An 8,817-nucleotide genomic window follows, 5' to 3' on the forward strand; every position below is an offset into this window, starting at 1 on the left:
GAAGAAAAGGCAGCTTTTTTTTTCCTAAACGCCCTGTCTTATTTTGTTGTCTCTTCTGTCCTTCAGCTGCACGCAGCAGACGCACTGCACTATTTTCTTTTCTTATTTCTGTCGTTTGATGCTTAATATTTGTTTTGTATTTGTTTAGCTGTTTTAATTTGAATTTAAAAGTCAAACAGGGACGGCAAATTAACTAGATGCCATATATGCAGGCACATCACATCTGTTGCATTGCTTCTTCTGTAATGCCCTGGGCAAATAAATGAGGGGGAAAAAAAGACAAAAAAGTAAAACAGAAAAACCATTGAGACATTTTAATGTGCTGCACAAAAATCCAATATAATGGGCTGCTGCCACACCAAGATGTTTGTAATTTTTGTTACGTGGTAAAGCAAGATTTTTATGTACCAAGAGGTAGAGGCGATATGACCCGTGTAACAAAGGCAGTTTATTGTACAGATTTTAGGCTAGAGCTGGGGCTTGGATTGCTGGAGAGAGGGACAGGGAATGAAAACAGATCTTGATTAGTGGTGCACTGTCCCTATGAAATAAACTAATAAATGAAAAAAAATCTGGATCTCAACCCTGAGGTGGAGTTCAGTAAAGGTTGAAGAAGACGAAGGTTGTTTTTCTTTGGTCCATGTCGTAAAAGCAAACAATAGTTCGACTGAAACAAAGGCAACACGAGGAAGCTTGAAGTACAGGTGGGACCTTGGCTGTAGCACAGTACCACAGGTGACACACAATCTGGTGGTGAGTGGACGCCAAGCAACACAAAAATAGAGGGAACAGCAGGAACATGAGAGAAAGAGTGAAAGGCAAAGCACAAAGAGGCTTGTGAAAAGGCTTCTTCTGTTGTTGTTGTTGTTGTTGTTGTCTTAAATTATTCTTTTCCATAGCAAGTGCCGATGAAAAATAGAGTTTAAGTTTAAAATGATCATCAGCTTTGTTGCTGTTTGGAGTCTTCTCTTGTGAATGAGTGTCCGATGAGCGTCCGATGAGCGTCCGATTGAGCGTCTGGTTTGTGTGTGTTTTAGATGATCTCTAACAAGTGAGTATCACTCAGGTTACAACAGTGGTTCCCAACCTGTGGACCATGACCTAAAGTTTGGTCACATACAGTAGGTATTGCAACCGAAAAGCACTTATAAACTATAAATATTTATGGATGTTTAAAAAGATGTGATATCTAAAAAGCTTTTTTGTTTCTTCTTTTTATGCTATCCTAGTTCCTACATGTTCTCTCACTTCAGTTCAGCCCAGAGTGTTATCATAGCCCATTATTATGGTGGAAAAAGAAGCATTATTTGGCGTTGTCATTGTTATAAAGTCGGATGTGAGGAGCCAACATATTCAAGTGGCCCATTAGTTAGAAAAGGTTGGGAACCGCAAGGTTACAGTGTTCCGCAGTGAATGACATTTTGGTGATGTTGGCTGATGTTTGTGTCATCACTACCTCATAATTGCAGCAGTAACTGAGAATGTTTTGTTTGTGGCATACGTTGAAGGCTTGTTTTACTTTTGCCTTTGTTCCTTTTCAGCTATTTTTAAATAGACTAAGCTTTTGAATACCAACATCAGCTGCCCTTTTGTAATTTTTTTTAGATGCTGAATAAAATAAGTGAGAGCAGTGATGGTGATACTGCATTCAAACTGATCTTTGTGAAATATCACATATTAGACTCTCCATGATCTAACTAACATTAACAGAACATTAATGTGTGGAGCCCTCTTTTGAAGGTAACCCCATTCCCAGGCCCCTGGTGAAAAGTTGCACCAACCATATGGTGAACATGAAGAAGTGAAATATCTTCCCAAATCATCCGGGACCTTGTAGCGCTTATGAGCTGTGTTCATTAGCCCCAGATGAACTTTGAAGGTGAGAGGGAACAGTGAGCGAGACACTGCAGCTGTACACTGGGTGTGTTTTGTGTGTTACACAGTGTTGCAACCGTGATTGTCTTAGAATTAAATAATTGTTTTTCTAATTATAGATGTTGCGAAACCACAGTTAAGGCCACAGTCTGTTCCTGGCTCCTTGGAGAAAATGGAGTAATTGAGTGTAGCACACAACAGATTAATGACATGGTGTTTGCAACTTGGCAACAAGTACTTATTATTACTGGCAAAGGAGGATTGCTGCATATTGTGTGTAAACACAGATATGATTTGATGAAATGATCCTAGTCGTCCCTCTTCACTCCTGAGTCTCTGAGGAAAAATGGGCTCATTTGTAGCAGTTCCTCCTCACGCTGTGGGCAAATCATCCTCCAAAGACAATTACGTTGAAAGGAGACGATGTCCCCGAGGTGCGACCCCAATTAACGCTGTCATCCTCTGCGTCTGAATAGTGTTCTGCCTTTGGCGGGCGCAAAAAAACCTCCCCAAAAATCTGTTGTCTATCCTCTCCTGTCTTTCTTCAGGGGAGCAGTCTCTCAGCAACAGTATGTCTGTCAGCACTTCATCAGCATTAGCTCGATGCATTGATATTTCAAGGACTCGGTCAGTCCGTCCAGGTGAGCAGCACTTGCATATTTTTCTGCTAACAAGCTTAAATCAGAAGTCTTTGTATTTAGACAACACATGTCATTGATTTAGCCTTCGAAGCCACTCAAAGATCATTCTCTAGTGACACTATAAACTGCAGCTCCGGCGCCTCCAAAAGGCCTGAAGTGGTTTTATTTTGCATTGCTCTTGCTCTAGTGCAATGACTGCCTCTTACGAATCTTCTGAATGCAGCTTTCTAGAAGTGTGTTTTTACTTGAGTGCTTTACTCACCTCTGCAAACACAGAGAGACAGACACACACTCACAGACAGGTGCCAACACTAACAAGAATTATTGTTTACACCTTAAGGACACTCCTCCAAGAGGCTCATTTCCCAATCTTGGCTCGGAGCTGTGGCTTTAACAAAGATGGCAGAATCACATCTGTGACTGGCATGTGAAAATCTTAACATGGATAACTGGGCTGTCAGAGGGAGACTCTGTCTGGGTACAGAAACAAGTGCACACAGTATGTGAATGTGTAGTTTTCCTTTTATTCAATGGACCAAACACATGCATTCCAACATAAGCACCGAGCTGTTCATAGACCCTCACAGATAAGATTCATGAGTTTCTTTGTGGTTGATTGAAAATGGAAATGCAGCAAAGCCTTTGCAAGCATTTGATTGACAGATGTTCCTCAGGGGCGTCTGTCTCCAAAGAGTGACTGCTCAGTGGTCAGGAGAGCTTGGTAGCTTGACTTGATGATGATAGATGATGCCAGTGAGAAAAGCTTACCTCATGGATCAAACATAAAGAAATGTGACGTTGAAAAATAGCTTGACTGAAAAGTTTCATTTGATCGAATGGCTCTGGATTAGTCTCATCATCTCCCGGGAAAAAAAAGAAAAACCTGCCTGACTGAGCTTCCTGAATTCATCTGAAACAGCAGAGTGGAGATGTGGGATGCAAACAGCTGAAAATAACTGATCATGTCTTATTAACCTGAAGGCAGCATCCACTGGCTGTTCCACAGCAGCACAAGTGCATTTCTCTCTTTTTTTTCTTTCTTTTTTTGTAGAAATTAGAATTTCAAGTGCACAAGGTCCTCTCTTGTTCATATTTTCCCTGGGATGGTGAAATAAATATACTCCTCACTGAGTTATTTGTAATACTTACACAACTGAAGCCAACTTACTCTGTTACAGTTAAAAGCAGCTCAGACACGACCATATTCCTCTAGGCTATAGGAGAGCAGCCATCTGCAAGGGTAGTAAATGCTATTGAAGCATCACTGAGCAAATACATCCAAGTCAGGGCTATTTTATTCAAGAAAATACAGTCCATGCTCCACTGACAATCCAACAATATACACAGTGGATCTGTGAAAAGCTTTAAAAAAACAACAGTGAAGGGCTCTTCTGGCTGCTCGCTCAGATACTGCAGCCAGTTAAAGCTCTGCACTCACCCAATCAGACCTTTTTTTTTAATATATATTTGATTTCAAATAGTTGATGGAAAAGATGACTTAACTATATTAATTATGTGTGTCTTCCTCCCTTACCCACTTTCTACAGTCTGCATGAGAAAGCAGCACATCATGACTACTAATGTAACACTTCACAATAAGGGTACAATATATATTAAAGTGAGGTCTGAATTAATGCAGAACAAACCCCGAGCATGGCTGCAGCAGCTTTAGTGCGATGTTAAAACGCCCATCTTATACATGTTTTAATCTTGATACATACTGTGAATGGCTACAGCTGATTTCCTTATACGTGACAACTGTATCATATTATTCATATTTTTAACCCATTTAAATATGATTGAGGCTTAATTGTGGGTGTGCCAATTTGAGTGACAGGTTGGTGAATCTCAGCTCCAGAGGCAGTATCCAACCTCTATTTACTGTCTGTGGTCTACAATCAGTCTACACAGGGTGCATTTAAGCTCAATGCTGAGTGTAGGTCAGTTAATGTCTGTGTTTGCAAAGGTCAGAGTGCTATATAACCTGATACTCTCGGCTCCTTTGCTGGTCTTGATGTGCACCATACAGTATGACTGAAAGACATTTCTGAATGTGTGAACAGCATTTAGAAATCATCAACCCTCAGCATCTTGGTCAAACTCCCTCATAGCAATTTTTAAACATCTGTAATAGATGTGAGCTAATGCAGCTTCCTTCACACACAACCTAAATCACACAATGTAGGTGTGACATTGAGAACACATTATCTTCCCTGTAGATTAATCACATTTCACAAAATTCTGGTAATTCTGGTACGTGGGCCCACACAGGAAAGGATCTTGCCACAGATTTATCAAAGTGTTTCTTCACATGCAACTCTGAAATGAGGAGGATGAAGTTTAGTGATGATTTATGGAAAAACATAAATCTTGGAGCATCCAAAAATTCAAGCAGTTTTCTTCCACAGCATAAACTGCATAATGCTCTTTATACTACTTTAACTTGATTATTAATACACTGAAAATGTAGCCACTTCACTGTGAAGGTTTATGTTCTGTCATTTGCCGGCAGTGCTGTATCTTAATACACAAAGGCTAAAAACAGGTTAAGTCCAAAAGCAATATAATATGAGGCCCTTCAGTATAAGAACACTCAAGCTGCAATGGGATCTGCCTATATTACATCCTGATTGTCCATTTTCCCAAACCTGCTTATATAGCAGTGTTGTTATTTTATCAGGCTCAGGTGCTCTAAAGCTGCATTCATGTAATATACAGTGTTCTGTGAATGCAAAGCTCACACCGGGAAAATCCATCTACATCAAGCCCTTATGTAATACAACAAGGGCTTTTTCTTTGTGAAAGCAGCAGAGCTCAGGGGTGTTACTGTATGATGCCAAATCACCTAGAAACTGGTTCTAACAACGTATGAAGTTTTTTGATTTCTCAAACTTTTCATTGTGAGCATCACCTCTTCATACTGTGGATGGTCATCACACACATAAAGTGAAAGTCAAGAGGTCTGAAGGTACGGTGTAAGAAAAGGTCAGGTGTTGGCTTGGTGACTGTTCTACTTTTGCCTGCCGGCCATTTATTCAGAAGTTCTCTTGCTACTGACCCAGTTGGAGTGAGTGAGGCTCGTACTTTCCCCTTCTCTTTATACCAGGAAGTTTTGAGCCCTTTTGGCAGCAGGACTGCAGAGGTGAAATAGTAGTTGATCAGCACACCACATGGATCCAGACAGATGTCTTAAGCTCTGCTGGATGATTGTCATGAGATGTGTACTTTTATCATGGTCAGCAGAAGATGGACCTCAACAAGTTCTGGCATTTGGGGCCCTGCATAATCAAGTTTGTTATTTTTCAGTTGTTGTGTTAAATGTTTATTTATTTCAACAACATTTGCTGCAAGATGTTCTTCCGTGCATCATACATCCAATGGTTTACAATGACGAACGAACATTTTGCAGCAAATCTCGAGCAGTTCGCTGTGTTATTCACCCAGCATCTCTGGCAAACAATGTGCAACAATACATGTTTGAGCTTCTAATAAAGTGCTGGTGTGTAGTCGAAGCTAGTGCCCTTCAAAGTGTCTAAGTCCTTTTTACATTTTTAAATTACGTCACCCATTTATCTATCCAAACTAGCTATATGTAGCTATACGTTAGCTATACGTCACCACAGTTCAACCCCTGCTCTTGTTGGAATTACTGTGTCCACTAGATGTCACCTAAAACATAAGGTCGAAATAACCTACTACACAAACAGGCTCAGGGTTTTTTTTATAGGTCAACAGTCTTGTACCATTTGCCAACCACAAAAATGCGAACCTTTGGCAATAAATACTTTTTTTATTTGCATTTTACAGTCAATTTTGTCTTGCTTATTTATGGGCAAGCTATCTGTCTGGTCTATATTTCTAATCTTAGAGTTCCATGTTGTCTGCTTAATTGTTTGGCTGTCCAGTAAATAATTTCATCCCTGCCTTTTTCTCAGTCATTAATTCTCTCCATTCCATGCCACCAATCCAACACATCTGGTTCCCCGTACCCACCTGCTCTGCTGTTTCCCATTCCATCATCAGCTCCACACGACTTCAACCACCGATGTTTTCCAGCCATTCCTCCACCTGTTTACTCACCTTTCTGTGGCCTTGTCTCCCTTTCTGGCATTTTTGTCTTTGCTTAGTCCTTGGTTCATTTTTGCCTATTTACCTGTTGCCAACTCCAATATCCACTCACTGCCTCTTCCCCGCTTGCCTCTTTGTCTAGAGAAATCAAGTAAAGGTGAACTGTTTAATTATTCTCTCTGAGTCTCTGAGTCTCTCTGAGATTTTTATTTTTTTTCGATTCCTGCCGGTTTTCTCAGCTGTGACAAATGATATTATAATAACTTTTGCTGAACTTTTTTTCTTTCTCATCTATTTGGTAAATAAAAACGTACCTTTGAGAAATCTAAAACCTCGGCAGCTCGGTGCTATAAAAAAACTGTCATAATTTAGCATAGAAAGCCCTGACAGGATAAATCTACTGACTATGGTGTCCCCCTGACATGCCACACTGTTTTATCTTTTATTGTGGAAATCCTGTGGACTTAGGAACATCCTCCTTCTGACTCATACACAGCATTATTCTATACTTTACTAATCAAGTAATGATGATAATTATATGAGTTGGCCTGAGCCTTTTTTCAGAATTTTATATCAGTTTGCAGCAGCTTAACTATATAGGTTATATTGTATGGAGACCCTCCATGCAGCCGGTATCCACCCACAGCATTGACAGGAGGAACAGAAGCAAAAAAAAAAATCTGGTTATAAAAAAGGTAAAAACAAGCTACTGTACGACTGGGAACAGTGGTGCGTAAAACTTACTTACTTGCAATGCAAATTTGTCGAGCAAGATCCTCTCTGATGGCCACCTCTGTGCAGCATGTCTGTACTTCAATTTCACACTCTCGCATGGTTCCTACTGTAAATCTCCTTGCATAAAGCAAAGCTGCAAATTAATAGGAAGTGCAAGCAACTGTCCTCATTATGTCATTAAAATCCCACAGTCTGAGCGTTCCTCTGGCATTCTCCAGGGCTTCTGTGTGTTTTATTGGGGCTTCTCTCTTTGCATTCCCACACAGGGAACCATCACTTTGGTTTGTGATCATCACAGACTATTGTCAGACATAAAACCAGGGAGCCCTTATGTGAGAGAGAGAGGGTGGGGGTGGGGGGATACTGTACAGAGGAAGCAGGGGGTAATTTCTGGGGTGTGACTAGCAGAAGAAATATACACTTCCAAAGCCTCAGGATGTAGTGAGGCATTTTTTTATATACCTTAACACCTCACAGAGTGCTGCAGCCCAATGTTGCTGATGCATGTAGTTTTTTTCCGCCTAGTGATTATATTAAGTGCCGTTGTGAGCCATGTTTACCCTTTGCCTCTGAGGATGCCTTGTAGGTGGTGTCTGCGTCTCTCAGGTGGTCATGGGGTGTTGGAGAGCCAGTCTGAATGAAAGAGCAGGCCAGGGAGGTTTAAAAATAAAATTGACAGCAGGCACCTTGGTGAACCATGACTCGAATGTTGAAAGGGTGGCAACGTTTTTTTTTCTTTCTTTTTTCCTGTTTTTTTTTTTTGTGAGAGGCTAGGGAAATCTCCTGCTCAAAAGCGCAGGAAAGTACACCATCTCCTCACTAGGCATAAATATGAAATAGGCTGGTCCCTTTGGAGGGGCACTCTGTGGAATTGCGTGATATTGTTGTAGTTTGTGTCAGAGGAGCGGTGCTTGTTTAGAAGGAGGAGTAGGAGGGGAGCATGTGTATTTGCAGGCACGTTTATGGAGGATATGCTGATGTTAAGGATTAATTTCCCCAGTTCAAATCGGGACTTAACTGCAGCAGAAGTGCTCTCCAGTTGATGGCGACTACTAAGACAGTAAAGAGGAGGAAGGCGCATGAATCAAAGCGTAATGAATCCTCAGCACCAGAGACACTTAGTTTTTCTCAGCTCTTCTCTCCTTTCATATTTTGAGTGTGTCATGATGGATAGCCTTATCTCAAACAAATAACTGTGATGTCAAAGACTTGTGATGTACAATATGTAGGAGGGTCTCGAATTACTTGCGTAAATCAATACTTATCAAATCCTGTTATCACCTTGAGACCTCATATAAAATGTCTGTGTGTGTGTGTGTTTCATTAAATGCAGAGTGAATCTGCTGCTGGGGCACATTTCAACGCTGGAATTTTACTTAGAAGACAGATCGGGGCTGCTTGTTTTCATCACCGATACGCCTGGGGTCACCAGGTTAGTGCTGGTATAGGGGCCGTGTTAGGAGCGAATGCAGCTGCTTTTTAAATTTGAGCATATAGG

The sequence above is a fragment of the Trachurus trachurus genome (genome assembly GCF_905171665.1).
Source record: "Trachurus trachurus genome assembly, chromosome: 5".
Lineage (NCBI taxonomy): Eukaryota > Metazoa > Chordata > Actinopteri > Carangiformes > Carangidae > Trachurus > Trachurus trachurus.